This window comes from Diabrotica virgifera, chromosome 1, assembly GCF_917563875.1.
Source record: "Diabrotica virgifera virgifera chromosome 1, PGI_DIABVI_V3a".
Taxonomy (NCBI): Eukaryota; Metazoa; Arthropoda; class Insecta; order Coleoptera; family Chrysomelidae; genus Diabrotica; species Diabrotica virgifera.
The window spans coordinates 2,992,416-3,012,875 of NC_065443.1; the positions used below are offsets into that span (position 1 = coordinate 2,992,416).

The window sequence follows — 20,460 nt, forward strand, 5'->3', positions numbered from 1 at the left end:
ATTTTTATCTGGTTTTCCTAGTTATTGGAATAAGTCATTTTCAATTATACAAATTATTAACCCTCTTTTGCCCAATGTATCTCACAAGATATATGACTTTATAATTATTTTTTAAATATTGCGGGCTTTTTTCAGTAGTTCAAACATTGGTTTCACAATTTTAGCTGTTCTTTCTCTATACAATTGGTCGTCTTAGTTTGATTTAAACGGTTTCAAAGGATTAAATTATGTTGATTATTTTCTTATTCTGTGACTATGCGTGTTTTTCAAGCCATCAACACAAGCAGTAAATTCAGTTTACCTAGTGTTACTATTCTAATAATTTTTATGAAACCCCATTCAAGTGACTTATTATTATGTTATTAAATTTTAATTATTCACAAGTTTTAGGCACTAATACTTTTTGGTTTATTATTCTAAATGGGAAATAAACCACAATTTAACAAAAAAACAATTTTTATTGACGTTTCGACTCCCAACTCAGACGTCGTTATCAATATACAAAATATTTTGATTAAGACGTCCGAGTTGGTAAACGTTAATCAAAATCATTTTTTAAGTTAAATTGTGGCTTATTTCTTATTTAGAATAATAAATTATATAAATGCCACAAAGAAATAGCTTCAGAACTGTCTGGTTTATTTGGAATATACTTTTATAAAATGTATATTCCAGTACACATTTGGCAGCATATTATATGCTAAACGGAAATTAACATGGGTTGAGGATTTCTTTTGGACAAAAGAGGGTTAAATACTAAATGATGAAAACCACTAAATTTCTGACACCTCTTCAGAAATAGTTACACATTGTTGAAAGCAATATACATTAGTCTGATTCAAAAGACTAATTCGATTCTTGGTGTAGCATATTATGTAGCTTGACTTACTTATTCTTCTTTTTGTTTCAAAATAAAAAACAATGCCAATTTGGTTAGTTTCTCGAAACAGCATGAATCATCAATAATAAAGGTAATTTTAATTATAGCCTAATAAAATAAAAAAAAAAGTAAATATGTAAATTCGTACAGGTTAAAACAAATTTTATATCGAAGTTTAGGTGGGTACAAAAGATATTTTCAAGAAAGTATCCAAATCATACAAGGGGATCATTGTTTAAATAATTAAAAAAGGGTCATTTTTGCAAAAAAATTACTTTTTTAACTGCTGAGGTCATTCAATTACCAACGAAGGTCTATAGGATTTTTTTCTGCAAAGTTGAAGAGTAAATATTTCTCATAAGACTTACTAAATTAAATTTGACCGCCTATTTATTTAAATAATTATATATAAAACTTTAAAAACAAATTTGCAAAAAATTACTTTTAGCGTTTTAAATAAGCACTATAACATATCTTATTTTACAGACTAAGTTGCGGTATATTACCAGTATCAAGCAAAAAAAAATTGGTTGAAAAATATTTAATAGTTTTTGAGATATTGAATTTGTTTATTAAATGTTACTATATTTTCAATTGCAAAAACGCGGTTGTTGCCAAAGAAATATTCACCTGCTTAAGATCTCAATATTTTTATTTTTATGTATATTTTCAATAAATGTATTGCTAAATTCAAATTTCAGGTAAACTCTCCCCTAAAATGGCATTTGAAAATTATTCAAATTTGTTTATAATTTGTTTTTTTAATATCGTCGCGGGGATTAAGTATTTTGAAATGCCGTTTCGATCATTGGGTTCTAGGGATTTTTTTACTAATTAACAAAATTTTTTTGTCGTTTTTTCTTCTTCTTTTTCTTCTTGGAGTTATATTAATACGTTTAATATTTAAGGGTTAATTTTATTAAGAATGTCGAATTTTTTAGTTGTAGATTCTAGACCTAAAAATATTAAGATTTAACTAAAATCTTTTAAATAAAATGTGGCTACTTACTGAGTTACAGGGTGTTTTATTTAAAAATTTAAAAATTATTGTTACCAAGTACTTTAAAACTATTTGACGTATCCTTATCATACTTGGCAGAAAGTGTGGTTATTATACACCATATTAAATTGTGATTAATAAACGTTTCTAGCTAGTGCCAGAGACATACGACAGGGGATAGTGAATGATTGACCCTTCCCAAATTCTACGCCACTGAGTGAATTACTATTGTAGCGAAATTTTTCGATTCTCCAATACTTTGTATGTAAATAACTTTATTGGTATTGATGAAGTCATCAGTTTGAGAGATATTGGAAGTTTAAAATTAATGAATGAATTAATGAATGAATCAAAATAACTATGCCGTTTCATTTTTAACGTCCAATATCTCGAAAACTAATGGCTTAATCATTACCAGTAAAGAGTATATTATTTACATAGAAAGTATTGGAGAATCGAAAAATTTCGCTAAAACAGTAATTCCCTCAGTGGCGTAGAATTTGGGAAGGGTCAACCATTAACTGGCCCCTGCCGTACGCCTCTGGTGGTAGCTAGAAACTTTTATTTATCACAATTTAGTAAACTGTATAGTACCCACACTTTCTGTAAAGTATGATAAGGATGCGTCAAATAGTTTGAAAGTACTTGGTGAAAATAATTTTTAAATTTTTAAATAAAACACCCTGTAACTCAGTAAGTAGCCACATTTTATTTAAGTGATTTTAGACCAATCTTGATATTTTTAGGTCTAGAATCTACAACTTAGAGATTCGACATTCTTAATGAAACTTAACCCAAAAAGGGCCCGTAGTAATACAATGCCAAGAAAAAAAAAGAAGAGGAAAAAAAGACAAAAAAATTTGTTAATTAGTGAAAAATTCCCAGGAACGCAATTATCGAAACGGCATTTTAAAATATTTAATCACCGCGACGTTATTAAAACAACAAATTATAAACAAATTTGAATTATTTTCAAATGCAATTTTAGGGGGCAGTTTAATTGAAATTTAAATTTATCAATACTTTTATCGAAAATATATATAAAAATAATAAGATTTAATACAGGTGAATATTTCTTTGGCAACAACCGCGTTTTTGCAATTGAAAAATATAGCAACATTTAATAAACAAATTCAATATCTCAAAAAATATTAAATATTTTTCGACCAATTTTTTTTTGCTTAATACTGATAACATAGCACAACTTATCCTGTAAAATAAGATATCTTATAGTGCTTATTTAAAACGCTAAAAATAATTTTTTGCAAATTTGTTTTTAAAGTTTTATGTATAATTATTTAAATAAATAGGGGGTCAAATTTAATTTAGTAGCACTTATGTGAAAGATTTACCCTTCAACTTTACAGAAAACAATCCTATAGACCTTCATTAGTAATTGAATGACCTCACCCGTTAAAAAAGTAATTTTTTTGCAAAAATGACCCCTTTTTAATTATTTAAACAATGATCCCCTTGTATGATTTGGATACTTTCTTGAAAATATCTTTTGTACCCACCTAAACTTTGATATAAAATTTGTTTCAACCTGTACGAATTTACATTTTGATTTACATGTAGTGTAATTTTATTTTACTAGACTATTATTTATCTAGTTTTTTCTAGATGTTGGAATAATAGTCCAGGGCGCATCTGTTTTGAGATGGACGTTGAGAGGTGACTCAAATTTTTTTGCAGAAATTGCTTGAAAATAAATCAAATAATAATATTTGAGTTATCCTCCCTCTCAAAAAGGTCCGGAACATTGTTTAAATAATCAAAATGTCAAAAATTGAAGGAAAAATTCGAATTTTTTCTTCGTTTTTTGATTATAACTTTAAAAGTATTAATTTCCGAGAAAAGTTGTACTGACATAAAAGTTGCGTAATAAAATTTTCTACAATATAGAATTGGCTAAAAATTTTAAAAATAGTCACCCTAGTTGCAAAATAGCAATAATTGCGAAAAAACCATACAAAAACAAGTATTCGCATTTTACGTTTTTCAACCATTTATGCTACACTTAGGACCTTCATATTTCACCCAGAAAAACTTTATGATACAGTAATATAATACTGTAAATTTCATTAAGATCGGTTCAATAGATTTGGCAAAATAAATTTTGCAATCCAGCTTTCGCAAACAAAATTCATTTTTTCAAAATGTTACAGGACTGAAAATAAAGCAGATAGCAAGTTGAAATTTTTTTTGCTTATACAAGTGTACTGTACCTTTCATTTGCAATTTTCAAAATTAAAATCGATTAATTACCACGGCGTCAGAAAATTTTTGAAATTAACAATAATTTTAGGTGCTGCGCGCAGGACAGCGGTGTTCGATTCACACAAGTTGATTTCCACCAAAATTTCTTCCAATCTTTATCTAATATATTATTTTCTTACTCTATATTTTGTTATATTTTAATATTTTAATTACACAAAAATCAAACTAATTTTATTATTGTTTGTGAAATATTGTTTAAACAATTGCATATGTTTAAAAATAATAAACTTTTATTATCTAAGTTAAAATATTTGAACAAAGAAAGTTTTTGCTAATAAAAGTGTTATTTCAAAGGATAGAGTATGTGTTTCTATTTTGCAATAAACAAATTTATTTATTTATATCGAAATGTGATGTAAATTAAAATGTATCAATCATTATCAAAGGTCATTGGAATGCCCAATCAGAGCAAACTATCCGCTGTCCTGCGCGTAGCACCAATAATTAATGTTTATTTAAAAAAATTCCTGACGCCATGCTGTTAATCGATTTTAATTTTTAAAAATTGCAAATGAAAGGTACAGTCCACTTCTATATGCAAAAAAATTTTCAACTTGCTATCTGCTTTATTTTCAGTCCTGTAACATTTTGAAAAAATGAATTCTTTTTACGAAAGCTGGATTGCAAAATCTATTGAACCGATCTTAATGAAATTTAGAGTATTGTTTTACTGTATCATAAAGTTTTTCAGAGTGAAATATGAAGGTCCTAAGTGTAGCATAAATGGTTGAAAAACGTAAAATGCGAATACTTGTTTTTTTCACAATTATTGCTATTTTGCAACAAGGGTGACTATTTTTTAAATTTTTAACCAATTCTGTATTATAGGAAATTTAATTACGCAACTTTTATGTCAGTACAACTTTTCTCGGAAATGAATACTTTTAAAGTTATAATCAAAAAACCAAGAAAAAAATCGAATTTTTCCTTAATTTTTTGACATTTTGATTATTTAAACAATGTTCCGGACCTTTTTGAGAGGGAGGATAACTCAAATATTATTATTTGATTTATTTTGAAGCAATTCCTGCAAAAAAATTTGAGTCACCTCTCAACGTCCAAATGTACTAATATTTTTACAGATGCGCCCTGGTCTACAAGTCATTTTGGTTATGAGAGTTGACAAAGAATAAATGATGAAAACCACTAATTTTCTGACACCTCTTCAGAAATATTTACACATTGTTGAAAGCATGTTCTGATTTAGAAAACTAATTAGATTCTTAGTGTAAAATATGTAGCTTCACTTACTTAGTCTTCTTTTTGTTTCAGAAAAGCACTACACTTTTGACCTGTGCTCAGTGGTGTGAACATCGTTGCGCATACTACAATTACGAGGCTTTTCCTACTGAAGTACCCACCCCCAATTGTTTTCGTCTGGGTAAGTTGAGCATTAGCTTAATTTATTAAATACATTTTTTTTTATTTTTTATAGGCTTATTTTGATAATTTTTTATTTTTCTATTTTTATATTATTGTTTATGATAAATTTTTGCAAACTACCAATGAACACAGCAATTGTAGTATTATTTGGTATATATATACAACAACATTTAAGAAATCAGTTGAGATTTTGAGCATTACTTAATAACTTAAGATACTGATTTAATTAAATTTTGTTTAATTTTAATATTGGTTTGTTTCTTTTTAATAGAACCCATGCTTTGTAAAGGTTAATGTTATACTTTTGTAAAAATGGTATATCCGTAAAATAAATAACTAAATATAAAATAAATGATGAAAATGAATAAATTTCTGACACCTCTTCAGAAATAATTACACACTGTTGAAAACATATTCGTTAGTCTGATTCAAAAGACTAATTCGATTCTTGGTGCAGCATATTATGTAGCTCAACTTACTTCTCTTTCTTTTTGTTTCAGAAATAAAGAACAATGTCAGTTGGGTTAGTTTCTGAAACAGCGTAAAAGGTAATTATTATATTTTTATCTGGTTTTCCTGTTGGAGTAAGTCATTTTCAATTATACAAATTATTATTTTTTTTATATTACCTGATTTAATTTACAATCTGCTTCATCGAAGCTATAAGTAAGTAGTTTGAATGTTAAATTCACGAGGGAGAAGCTGCCCTGTGGCTACCCTCCTAGGATGGTTGATTGGGTCCTCGGTTAGAGTATCACCATGTTCCCAGAGGTTATATCCATGAACATCGGCGTTTAGCCTTTACAATATTATTTTAACACAATGTAGATTGATTTATAATCACAACCATTGTTTGGTTCTGAGGCTATTTTGCAAGTATTCAAATTCACTGATGATGGACCGATAGATTCGGAAACGTTCTGATGAACACATTTTATTCAATCCATTGGGATTTTTAAAAAATTTTAGTAAATATACCTTTTACATAGAAGTGGTTTTACTTCATGTTCCAGTTTGTTTAACTATAAGGTATACAGCCAACCCAGGGAACTACCCCTTTTAGAAATTATTAACCCTCTTTTGCCCAATGTATCTCACAAGATACATGACTTTATAATTGATTTTTTAAATATTGCGGGATTTTTCAATAGTTCCAACCTTGGTTTTACAATCAGCTGTTCTTTCTCTATACAGTTGGCTATCTTTGTTTGATTTAAACGGTTTCAAAGGAATAAATTATGTTGATTTATTTTCTTATTCTGTGAGTATGCGTGTTTTTCAAGCCGTCAACACAGGCGGTAAATTCAGTTTACCTACTGTTACTATTCTAATTTTTTTTATGAAAACCTATTCAAATGACTTATTATGTTATTTAAGTTTAATTATTCACAAGTTTTAGGCACTAGTACTTTTTGGTTTATTATTCTAAATGGTAAATAAGCCACAATTTAACATAAAAAATAATTTTTATTGACGTTTCGATTTCCAACTCAGATATAGTAGGATGGTCCACATAATGTTCAGAAAAAAGTCACACCATTTTGAGCATCGGGTTTGGGGGGAGAGGGGGGAGAAATCTGCAAATTCGTAGTTTTTTACGTTTTTCGTCAATATTTCTAAAACTAAGCGGTTTAGCATGAACAACCATCTACACAAAATTGTTCTACATTAAATTTGAAATAAAAAAGGTCCCATGCATAACCCTTCTAAAATGAACGGTTCCAAAGCTACGGAGGTAGTATAGTATAATTGGTCCAAAAAAGGCCTAACCCAGACATCCAAAATAAAAGTTTTCCTTCAACACCAAATTGTTCTATATGGTCCACATATTGTTCAGTAAAAAGTTACACCATTTTGAGCGTCCGGTTTGGGGGGGAGATGGGGGAGAAGTCGGTAAATTAGTAGTTTTTTACGTTTTTCGTCAATATTTTTAAAACTATGCTTTAGCGTAAGGAATGTTCTATAGAAAAATATTCTACATAAAATTTAAAACAAAAAAGGTTCTATACATAATTGCTATAAAATCAACGGTTCCAAATTTACGGAAGGTGAAAAGTGGAGGTTTTCGATACTTTTTTATATTCACTGATTTCTCCCCCCCCCCCCCCCTCTCCCCCCCCCCCCCAAACCCGACGCTCAAAATGGTGTGACTTTTTTCTGAACATTATGTGGACCATATAGAACAATTTGGTGTTGGAGGATAACTTTCACTTTGGATGTCTGGGTTTTTGGTATAGTTCGTATCATAAATATTGCCCAAAAAATATAAAAAGTATCGAAAACCTGGACTTTTCACCCTGCGTAACTCTGGAACCGTTGATTTTATAACAATTATGTATAGAACATTTTTTGTTTTAAATTTCATGTAGAACATTTTTGTATATAACTTTGTTTACGCTAAAGCATAGTTTTAGAAATATTGACGAAAAACATAAAAAAAACTACTAATTTACCGGCTTCTCTCCCATCTCCCTCCCAAACCGGACGCTCAAAATGGTGTAACTTTTTACTGAACAATATGTGGACCATATAGAACAATTTGGTGTTGGAGGATAACTTTCACTTTGGATGTTTGGGTTAGGCCTTTTTTGGACCAGTTATACTATACTACCTCCGTAACTTTGGAACCATTCCTTTTAGAAAGATTATGCATAGGGCCTTTTTTATTTCAAATTTAATGTAGAACAATTTTGTATAGAAGGTTGTTCATGCTAAACCGCATAGTTTTAGAAATATTGGCGAAAAACTTAAAAACTACGAATTTACCGATTTCTCCCCCCTCTCCCTCCCAAACCCGACGCTCAAAATGGTGTGACTTTTTTCTGGACAATGTGTAGACCATATAGAACAATTTGGTGTTGAAGGATAACTTTCACTTTGGATGTCTGGGTTATGCCATCTTTTGGATCAACTATACTATACTAATAGTTATATATTTTGATAAAGACGTCCAAGTTGGAAGTCGAAACGTCAATAAAAATCATTTTTTTAAATTAAATTGTGGCTTATTTCTCATTTAGAATAATAAATTATATAAATGCCACAAAGATAACTCAAAAAGTAAGTATTTCAGCGAAAAAAATATTCTTAGCAAAAATATAGCTTATAAAAAACTGAAAAAAATGGTGTATGCCTGAGGTCTGTAGACCCAGTAGAAGCAGAGTTGTAGCTAATGAAAAGTAGGTTCTTCTTCATAAAATTCCAAATCGAATATTTCAATGTGAAATAGCCCAAAAACGGAGCACTTTTCGGGGAAATTCATTTAAACTTTTTTAAATTGTTTAAAAAAGGATTATTTTTGTTTTTTAAAAAAACTTCTAACATTAAAAGTAAGTGAGTTACGCTCAAACTATTGTTGGCCCCTTTTATTTTTTGGTAAAAAAATCGCGAAAATCACCCATTAATTAGCATCACAAATACATTTTATCATTACCACTTCACAAGTTACTTTGCTTATGTATTATTTATATGATCTGTAAGTTTCATCGGTTCAAAGTGCTTATTTTTGAAAAAGCTGTAGTTAAAATGGCTTGAACGAGTAACTAATCACGAGTTTAGGCAAATTTTGAACAACCATAGCAGAATCAATTTTAGTATAACAAGAAAACAAAAAAAGAAAAATATTCAGAAAAGCAAAATGTACATTTTATTACTCTTTAAGATTTTTGGTATTACTAATAATTTTTAAGTTAATTCCATGAAAATAATTTTTTTTTTCAAAATTAAAAAAAATGTTTTATTTTCAACCCAATTTTTTTCAAAACTGAGCACTTTGAACCAATTTAAACACTTTCAAGAAAGTTGTAATGAATTTTCCCCGAAAAGTGCTCTGTTTTTTGGTTATTTCACATTTAAATATTCGATTTGGAATTTGACGAAGAAGAACCTACTTTTCATTAGCTACAACTCTGCTTATACTGGGTCTGCAGACCTCACGCGTACACCATTTTTTTCAATTTTTTATAAGCTATATTTTTACTAAGAATCTTTTTTTCGCTAGAGTACTTACTTTTTGAGTTATCTGCGAAAAACCGTCCATAAACATGTTTTTTTTTTGTTAAAAATGAACATATTCACTCGCAAATAACTCGAAAAGTATTGACTTAGTGAAAAAACTCTATAGAACAAAAGTTGCTTAGAATTAGTCATTTTATCCAATTCCTATTTTAAACGTATATTTTTTCACTCACGAGAAAATATTTTTCACCCCGTATTTCCCAATTTTTGTAAAATGGAGGGGATGTAGAATTGTAAACTTTTTCTCATATAATAATAGACAATTCCAACTACCTATTTCCAAATTTTCATTCTTCTATTTTTTTGGAGGTTTTCGAAAAATTTTGTGTTCCCTGATCGGGCTATAAATACTAAATGATGAAAACGAATAAATTTCTGACACCTCTTCAGAAATAATTACACACTGTTGAAAACATATTTATTAGACTGATTCAAAAGACTAATTAGCTTCTTAGTGTAAAAATGTAGGTAGACTTACATATTCTTCTTTTTGTTTCAGAAGAGGTTATGTTGTTTTGATGCCAGAAGAGGTTAGTTTCCTGAAGCACCATAAATCATTGATTTACTAATCAGGCATACTTAAGAGTACTGCATTCAATAATTAGGTAATTCTATGTTTAACTAGTTTTCCTACTTTTAGAAATAAGTCATTTTGGTTACAAAAGTTGATAAAAAAAATAAATGATGAAAACCACTAACTTTCTGACACCTCTTCAGAAATATTTACGTATTGTTGAAAGCATGTTCTGATTTAAAATAGAAATCAGACTCTTAGTGTAAAATATGTAGCTAGACTTACTCATTCTTCTTTTTGTTTCAGAAATTAGGAGCGACACCAGAATAAGTAAACACCATAAATATAAATCATTAATGTATTACTAATCAAGCATACAGTTCGTTCAGTATGGATACCGTTACCTAATAAATAAAGTGATAAGCGCGCTAATAGCCGGCAAAATAACGCAAAAGATAAAAAGAAATAAAACTAGTAGAGGTGGGAAGTTTAGCGATGAAATCGTATAAATTTACATTATATTTATTGTTTCCCACCTTTAGACGTATCGGACGAGTTTGGCAACTGCCACTGTGACAGTGACAGTTTTAGTTGACATACTCCTCTGATATGTCTAAAGGTGGAAAACAATAAATATAATGTGAATTTATACGTTTTTATTGCTAAATTTCCCAACTCTACTAGTTTCATTTCTTTTTATCGCACACAACTAAATATGTTTTCCATCTTTTGCGTTATTTTGCCGGTTATTAGCGCGCTCATCACTGTTTATCTTTTATGTACAGTTTTTATATGTATTCGAATGTCTTTTTGTTCATCACAGATAACGCAAAATCTATTGCTAATACAGTAAAACCTCGATATAACGGACCTCTATTTAACGGAATTCTAATATAACAGACAAAGAATCCGGTCAAATGTAAAAAAAAATCATTATTCTCTGATATCCGCCCCTTCTTATGTGAGGGGCGGCGACGGCTTCAAATATTTATCTGTGATGAACTAGAACATGTATCCTAGCACATGTATCCTAGCTCCTGATCGATTCCCTTTAAAAAAAATGTTTTGCATGCGTTACACTTAAAATTTCTAGCCCTAATAGATTTATGAACATTCTTAATGTGTTCCAATGTCGTAATTTTTTTTCATCACAATTAACGCAAAATCTACTACTATTCGAGTCATTACTCTCTTATATCCGCCCCTCTTTATGTGGGGGGGGGGGCGGCAAGGAATTTAAAATATTTATCTGTGATGAACTAAACACGTGCTAGATGCTCCCGAGCGATTCCCTTTAAAAATAATGTTTTACTACGTGCGTTACACTCAAAATTTCTAGCCCTAATTGATTTATGATCATTTTTAACATGTGTTTCAATGTCTAATTTTTTTTCGTCACAATTAACGCAAAACCTACTACTCTTCGAGTCATTATTCTCTGATATCCGCCCCTCTATGTGAGGGGCGGCGAGGGCTTCAAATATTTATCTGTGATGAACTAGAACACGTGCTAGGGTGCTGCCGAGCCATTCCCTTTAAAACAATGTTTTAACCACATGCGTTACAGATAAAATTTCTAGCCCTAATAGATTTATGAACATTCTTAATGTGTTCCAATGTCGTAATTTTTTTTCATCACAATTAACGCAAAATCTACTACTATTCGAGTCATTATTCTCTTATATCCGCCCCTCTTTATGTGGGGGGGGGGCAAGGAATTTAAAATATTTATCTGTGATGAACTAAACACGTGCTAGATGCTCCCGAGCGATTCCCTTTAAAAATAATGTTTTACTACGTGCGTTACACTCAAAATTTCTAGCCCTAATTGATTTATGATCATTTTTAACATGTGTTTCAATGTCTAATTTTTTTCGTCACAATTAACGCAAAATCTACAACTATTCGAGTCATTATTCTCTGATATCCGCCCCTCTATATGAGGGGCGGCGAGGGCTTCAAATATTTATCTGTGATGAACTAGAACACGTGCTAGGATGCTCCCGAGCCATTCCCTTTAAAACAATGTTTTAACCACATGCGTTACAGATAAAATTTCTAGCCCTAATAGGTTTATGAACATTCTTAATGTGTTGCAATGTCTAATTTTTTTTTATCACAATTAACGCAAAATCTACAACTAATACGGTCATTATTCTCTGATATCCGCCCCGATGTGGATGGAGTTTCTGCGATCGTTTTTTGGCGAGCGATTCCCTTAAAAAAAAAGTTTTAGGGCATACATCATTATTCTTTGATATCCGCCCCTCTCTATGTGAGCATGAGGCTTTTACTGTGGTCGATGTGTGTGCGAAATTCTAAAAAAGAACAGACTTATCACTTAAATATTTCGTGTTGGTATCATGTGACGTCACATGCTATGACACGGATGACGTTCAACGGTATTTATATTGTACGGTCTGTATACTCCCACAAAATCACACAATATTCGGGATTATTTAATAAACAAAAATTAATTAAGCAAAATTTACTGTAGCATGTATATGTTACAGTTCAAGTTGATTCTCAGTTAGAGTCGACTCCAACTAGTTGGAGTCAACTCCAACTGAAACGAGCAGTAAAAGTTGATTTTAAAAATTTAAATCAACTTGTACTAGTTGGAGTTGACTCTTCCTGGATCGATTCAGTAAATGTTGATTATACGAGAATCTCAAGTGCATTTTTGATGAGTGTGCGTTTCTTTGTCTTGACCGTTTTAACTACTTATTAGTAGAGTCTGTAACGTCGTCCCCGTTAGGTTAATTATTCTGATTCGATTTTTTGCACAAACTTACTCAAAGAAATACATCCGTATAACAATCCTTATAACAAATACACAGAGTGTCACGCGGTACCGCGGTCGATAAATTGTTTAACCAATTTTTGTTAAATTTACAAAAATAATTTTTATCTACTTTATCTCATATTATGTAAGTAAAGGTTTTATTGTGTGAAAATTGTAAATATAGATAGCAGTACATGAAGGGCTTAAAGTGTGTCTGAAGTAACAATGTATTTTAAATGGCTTTTAATTTTTCGCATTGTTTTTTAGCACACTTTCATATAATTAAACATCCTTAACTTTCGCCTTCGGGAGGAAATCCGACTCGCCCTTGCAACGGCAACTGAAATGCTCACAAAACAGCGACCACGGAAGCAAAGATGGATGACAAAGGAAATATTGGATTTAATGGATAAAAGAAGAAAATTCAAACAGCACAAAGCAATGTACAAAGCATTAAATAGAACCATTAAACAAAAAATAAAAATTGCAAAAGAAAAATGGATAACAGAACAATGTGAAGAAATCGAAAACTTATATAAAAAACATGATGACTTCCATCTGTATAAGAAACTCAGGAATTCACAGGCACGACATATTCACAAGGACTAAATAATCTAATCAAGGCAAACTGATTTCAAGCCCTGAAGAACAAATAAACATGTGGGAAGACTATATAAAGGAACTCTTCTATCACATCAGAGAACCTCCTACATTAAATACCGAAAACGATGAAGGTCTTCCAATACTGAAGTCCGAACTGAAATATGCTCTACGTCAACTAAAAAACAACAAATCTGTAGGATGAAAAACCAGCTGAGCTGTTGAAGTTAATCAACGAGAAAACTTAGACCTTCTTCTTGGACTATTTAATAATGTTTACAATACAGGGACTATCCCTAAAACATGGCTTGAATCAGTCTTCATACCACTACCTAAAAAGAATAATGCCAAATTATTCCAGGACTTCCGCCTTATAAGTCTATTAAATAACATTCTAAAGCTTTTCTTGCGTATCATACAGAACAGAATATACAGTAGAGTCTCGGTTATCCGCCCTTCATTTATCCGCCGTTCCGTTTTATCCGCCGCTCCATTTAAGTAATAATTTTTTTTTCAAATTTATATAACTTTGAAAATATTAAGCGAGCGGCCGTGGAGTAACGGCATAATCGCTGGCCTCATACGCCAGTGCACGTGGGTTCGAGCCCTGCCAAAGACAAACCATTTTCATTTCCAATAATGACACGAGCCCACTCACTGTGCCTCGGAGAGCACGTTAAGCCGTCGGGCCCCCTGGGCTAGTGTACATCGACATTAGTTACTTGAAACAGGGTTAAATATGTAATTGGCGCCGGAACTGTCCGAAAGGCAAAAAGTCATACGATATTATACAGTGAGCACGTAAAGGTTGGAATAAATTTATTTTCTCGAGAATTGACGATTTTGGAAAAAAATCCCGAAACAGGTCCATTTTTATTTTTATATTGCGCCTTTTTGGCATATATATCATACTAGTGACGTCACCCGTCTGGGCGTGATGACGTCATCTACGTTTTTTTAAATGAGAATAGGGGTCACGTGATAGCTCATTTAAAAGGTAATTCAATTTTCTATTCAGTAATATAAACATTAACATTATTATTTATACAGGGTGTCCAAAAAATATTTTTTTTGAATTAAATTTTTTGACAAAAAGAAGAATGTGTGTAATTTATTTAACTCATAATACTTTTTACTCCTATCAGAAAACAGGAAATAATGTGTGTTTGACAAATAAAAATATTGTTTTTTGCTTAAATTCAGTATTAAAGCAGCCACCCACCTTCCTCTTGACAGTTTGAACATTTAATTTAAGCGAAAAGCAATGATTATTTTTCAAATAAACAATTTATTCTGTTTTATGAGAGCAGTAAAATGTATTTTGAATTAAATAAATTACTTGCATTCTTCTTTTTATGTCAGTAAATTTAATCAAAAAAATAAAAAAAATTGGGCAGCTGTATAAAAAAATTATGTTATTAGTTATATTATTGAATAGAGAATTGAATTACCTTTCAAATGAGCTGTCACAAGACCCCTATTCCCATTTAAAAAAATCATCGATGACGTCATCACGCCCAGATGGGTGACGTCACTAGTGGCACATGGTATATATGCCAAAAAGTCGTAATTTAAAAATAAAAATTGACCTGTTTCGGGATTTCTTTCTAAAATCGTCCATTCGCGAGAAAATGAATTTATTCCAACCTTTACGTGCTCACTGTATATTATGAAAGTCAGAAACTAAAAAAATCAAAGATAAAAGCTACCTCTATAAGATCCTGAAGAAATTTTTGTCATTATTTCATTAATGAGATATTATTTCTAATTATCAACAATGAGCGCTAAGCGCGTATTGAGGCGGCCGTCAATGTGAGTGCGAGTGAGATTCACCATTGGACGGCCCAAATGGTGCATCTCTTTAGCACTCACCATTGTCGGCCGTCTAATACACACTTAGCCCTCATTGTTAATAATTAAAGATAAAGCTTAGTAATAAAATAGTGACAAAAATTTCTGCTGGATCTTGTAGAGGGGGCTATAAACTTTGATTTGGTCACTTTCTGACTTTTATAATAATAATTATAAATTAATTTTAATTTTAATTTGGATTTTAACCGAGTTATTAAGCCTTGAAAATGGCTATTTTTGCATTTTTCAAATTTTAAATCGCGTATAACTCGACAACAATCAATTTTAGAGAAAAATCACAAAATACCTTTTTTTGCTCAGAATAACTCAAATGATCTAAAAAAAATTGTTCGAAGTGAAAAAATTATTTTTGTGAATTTGTCTAAAAAAAATTGTTTAAACAATTTATCGATCAAGGTACTGCCTGGCACCCGGTAGATTTGTTATAAGGACCTCTTTTTGAGTAAGTTTGTGCAAAAAATTCGAATCGGAGTAATTTCACTAACGGGGACGACGACACAGCCTAGACTAATTTGAACATATTCAGTAACATTAATTTAATTTCTAGAATCGGCTGTTTGTGTGAATCAGAATCAACTTTTACTAAATGGCATTGGGAAGAGTATACTTTTCCTAGTTGGAGTCTACTTTTACTAGTAAATGTTGAATATAAATATTCATTTTATATTTATAATCAACTTTTACTGAAACCAGCCGTTAGAGTCGACTCCAACTAGTTGGAGTCAACTCCAACTGGATAATCAACTTGAACTGTAACATATACATTATTAAATAGATAAGTTAACATCCTTTCCTGTATTTATTCTTTTAATACAGAACATTGCAACTAGTTGTAATATTATATTAAATAAACAATATGCTTCTTATGATTTTGTTTTTTTTTAACGTAAAATTGTTTTAACTTTTTTACATACAAATGCTCATAACTTTCTGGGAAGGTTGAGGACGGCCAAATTACTTATACCCGGGCAGCAGATACCCTAGGAACGGCCATATGCCCAATTCTTGGGGGAAAAAAGGATTCTGATGTGATACACTCCACAATTCCATACTGGAATCAAGTAACGAACAAACAAGATTTTACAAAGGCCCTATTAAGGGAAAGAAAAGTTATATTAAGGGTTGTATGCGCCTATAGAACGAGCTCCACTGGCCCTACAAATTATAGCTGGGGTACCACCAATACACGTGCAGATAAAACAGCCAAACCGCCATAGTAATCGAGACAAGACGTAATGTCGAGTCCATGTGATACATGTAGGTACATATTTATACATACATGTGGAACTGTGCGTATTTAAAATAGTCCTCAATAGAATAGAGTGACCTTCGAAAAACCCAGAGTGTAAGTATTAACTAATAGTACTTATATGGCAGAATGAATTGGTACCTAACTACCAGAAGAGTGGCTAAAGGGAATAATATGTCTGTTACATAAAAAACGTTATCAACTGGATTGTAAAAACTATAGAGGCATTACTCTGAACATCTCTGTATAAAATCTTTGACAATGTATTGTTTGAAAGACTTAACATTTTACAAAGGATATTGTTGGTCAACATCAATGCGGATTTACTGCTGGAAAGTCACAACCAATACCCACCATCTCTTCGTAGACTTCAAAGCACCCTATGACAGTGTTAAAAGAACTGCATTATACCGAAAAGATTGGTCATAAATTATACCACAGATTCTGGGATCAAAAATGGGTTGGTTAAACCTCACTTACCTATATACAATAGAGCACACAAAAAAGTTACAGCCCTTGAAGTTACAAAATAAAAATCGATTTTTTTTTTCATATATCGAAAACTCAGATTTTTTATTGAAAATGGACATGTGGTATTTTTATGGCAGCATCTTAAAAAAAAATTAAAAGTGAAATTTGTGCACCCCATAAAAATTTTATGGGAGTTTTGTTCCTTTAAACCCCCCAAACTTTTGTGTACGTTCCAATTAAATTATTATTGTGGTACCATTAGTTAAACGCAATGTTTTTAAAACTTTTTGCCTCTTAGTACTTTTTCGATAAGCCAGTGTTTATTGAGATATTTTGAATATTGGTTGAATCCACCACATATTTGCATATAGTTAAGTACGATTATAGAGACCTGTTAATAATCTGGAAATTTATTTATAATTTACATTTTTAGGTATATTTTGAAAAAAAAAGCTACATCTCGATAAAAGGTTACTTATGAGAAAAAGACTAAGAGGCAAAAGTTTTAAAAACACCGTATTTAACTAATGGTACCACAATAATAGTTTAATTGGAACGTACACAAACATTTGAGGGGTTTAAAGGAACAAAACCCCCATAAAATTTTTACGTAAATCTGGCATCTCGATAAAAACTGGCTTATCGAAAAAATACTAGGAGGCCAAAAAGTTTTAAAAACGTTGTGTTTAACTAATGGTACCACAATAATGAATTAATTGAAACGTGCACAAAAGTTGGGAGGGTTTACGGAAACAAAATCCCCATAATTTTTTTATGGGGTGGACAAACTTCACTATAATTTTGTTTTAAGATGTTCCTGCCATAAGAATGATACGTGTCCATTTTCAATAAAAAATAATAGTTTTCGATATATTGAAAACAATCTATTTTCATTTTGTAACTTCAAAGGGCTGTAACTTTTTTTATGAGCACATTTGTACTAAGGTAAGTCGAGTTCAATCAAACTATTTTTGACCCCAGAATGTGTGGTATAATTTATGACCATCTTTTCGGGACACCCTGTATAATGCAATGATAGACTTGAGTTAGTTAAGTTGACCTAACTAACTATGCAAAACGTAAGCTCCTGGTTAGAATTCAAGGAGAAAACTCGTACGTTATTTGACATTAATAATGGCCTAAGAAAGACGCGCTGGCGTGTCTCCTCTTTAATATTGCCTTGGAGAAGGCAGTCAGAAAATTAAATATTAGAATGAATGGAACCATTTTTAATAGATCGACGCAAATTCTCGCATTCGCTAACGCAGTGGTCGGCAAAGTGCGGCTTCGGAGCCGCAATGTGGCTCTTTGGCTTCTTAGGTGCGGCTCTGGCACAAATATCCACGGAAAACACAATAGATAATATTTCCATTTAAAAAAACTTGGTAGAAAAACATTACCTACATCTCATTTTGATAAATTAGCTTTTATCAAACTTTAGCATTTGTCAAAAATCCTCTTGATGCTATGATAACCGAGTTGAAATTTTCTCCTTTTGAAATTGGCATTAATAGCTTTGAAATACAATTTCTAATGCGCTCTAAATTTGAACGTCTTTGTGTTGAATATAGGAGAAGAAAAAAATGTTCACAACACAAAAGTAGTCTGCTGTGAATGACCTGAAGAAGGAAGACATGATCATTTTCAACGCTTGGAATAGTATTCCTGATTCTTATGATCAGCTGAAAAAGCTCACGTTTGCTGTGCTTTCCCTTTTCGGTTTTACATATCAACATTTAAAAAAAATGGATTTTGGGCCAAAAATTTTGTAAAAAATACAGTGTTGTAGGCAATAAAACCTTACAAAACGAAAGAAAACAGAAGTTTCTACGATGATTAGAAACGAAGATACCACAAAAAAAAACGAAAAAACACGTTTTAATTTTTTGGAGGGTTATGGATGTTGCGAGGGGTTTAAAATTTTTTTTATACGAGCGTGCAAAAGTCTACATTTCCGCACGCGTTTTAGTTTGGAAAGTTTTACTTTTCCGCACTGAATTTAGATATTTTAATATGGCCTTAAAATAATTATAATACATGCAATAAACTAATATTTAGATAATTTATTTCAAATGTATCTTTTTGTGTTGATGTTTCCATGAAATTAATGCGGTAATTCGATGAAATAAAATTATTTTGACATAATATTCGAAAGTCAAATCAGTAGACGAGTAGACAATAACAGTGGTTTTGAATCGTCGTCATGGAAACCAAAATCGTCGTCATTCTAACCAATTATATTGAAAGTTTGGTTTTGACAACCGTTTCAAAGAATTAATTTGTGTATTTTCATATTTAATTAATTCAATTAATTGATTAAGATTTGGTCATTTTTTAAAAGCTCGTAGAAAAAATATTGTTCCTAAATCTAACGGAATAGTATATTGCATACCTAGCGGGAAAGTACTCTATTTCAGCCGAGCGGCAAGGTAGTTTACCGAGGTGCGAAGCACCGAGGTAAACTACAGACGCGAGGTTTGTATACTATTTTACTCACAATCGGTTAGTAGTTTATGGATTTCTAATACTCACAATCTACCAATAATAATTTCGTTTCAAATATCTGTATCCATTTTCATTATGTGATAAGATGAATTATTTTAAGTAACCTGTGAGATCGTTGCTAGGTAACACGGTCTTACTTTAACAGTTAATAGTAATCATAATTCCAATGTAACTATTAATATTTATAATTCCAAATAGTTTTCTTTTTGTTATTGTTGTTTCTTAATTAAATAAATGTCGAGTGGATTCTATTCTTTCTAAACCATCTTTTAATCAAAAATGACATTGACATTTGCAGGTAGAAAAGTGACAGATGCTAGCCGGGAAAGTACTTTCCCGGCTAGCTGGGAAAGTAAAGTAAGTAATAAGTCGCTTCCTGATTACTTCAAAGGTTAGAAATCCATAAATTACTAACCGATTGTGAGTAAAGATTTTTTCCGCATTCGACTGCAATCGCGTGCGGAAAAGTATGACTTTCCGCACTTGTTAGGAAAATAACTATTTTGGTCGAATACTTTTTGATGTAGAACATGTGTTTTTTTATTTTTGGAATATCACTGCTAGCATTTTTCACTATCTTAATCGACTAGAGTACTAGATCCGTTAGTTTTATTTAGTGTAATAAAAGTTTGCTGAACAAGCAGATCTGGCTCCCAATTTTTTTTAAATTGTTGTAATGTTCATATTTGGCTCTTTGGCTAAAAAGTTTGCCGACCACTGCGCTAACGATATCGTTATAGTGGGCAGAAATATGAGAGACATGGTGCAGTGTTTCACTTGCGGACGCGGCAAGTGAATTGGGACTTGTGGTACACGAGGAAAAACCGAATATATGTTAGTTTCTAAAAACTCCCGAAAAATCCAACACAAAATTCAAATTAACAACCAGGCCTTTGAGGAAGTC

At 31.2% G+C, this 20,460-nt stretch overlaps 1 long non-coding RNA gene across 1 annotated transcript; it reads left to right on the top strand.

Moving 5' to 3' along the window:
* Positions 1-5,568: 5,568 nt before the first annotated feature.
* LOC126886744 (uncharacterized) lies at positions 5,569-16,197 on the top strand. The gene is made up of 3 exons (XR_007698759.1): positions 5,569-6,091; positions 10,060-10,165; positions 10,381-16,197. It is a non-coding gene; the product is annotated as an uncharacterized LOC126886744 (long non-coding RNA).
* Positions 16,198-20,460: the final 4,263 nt, after the last annotated feature.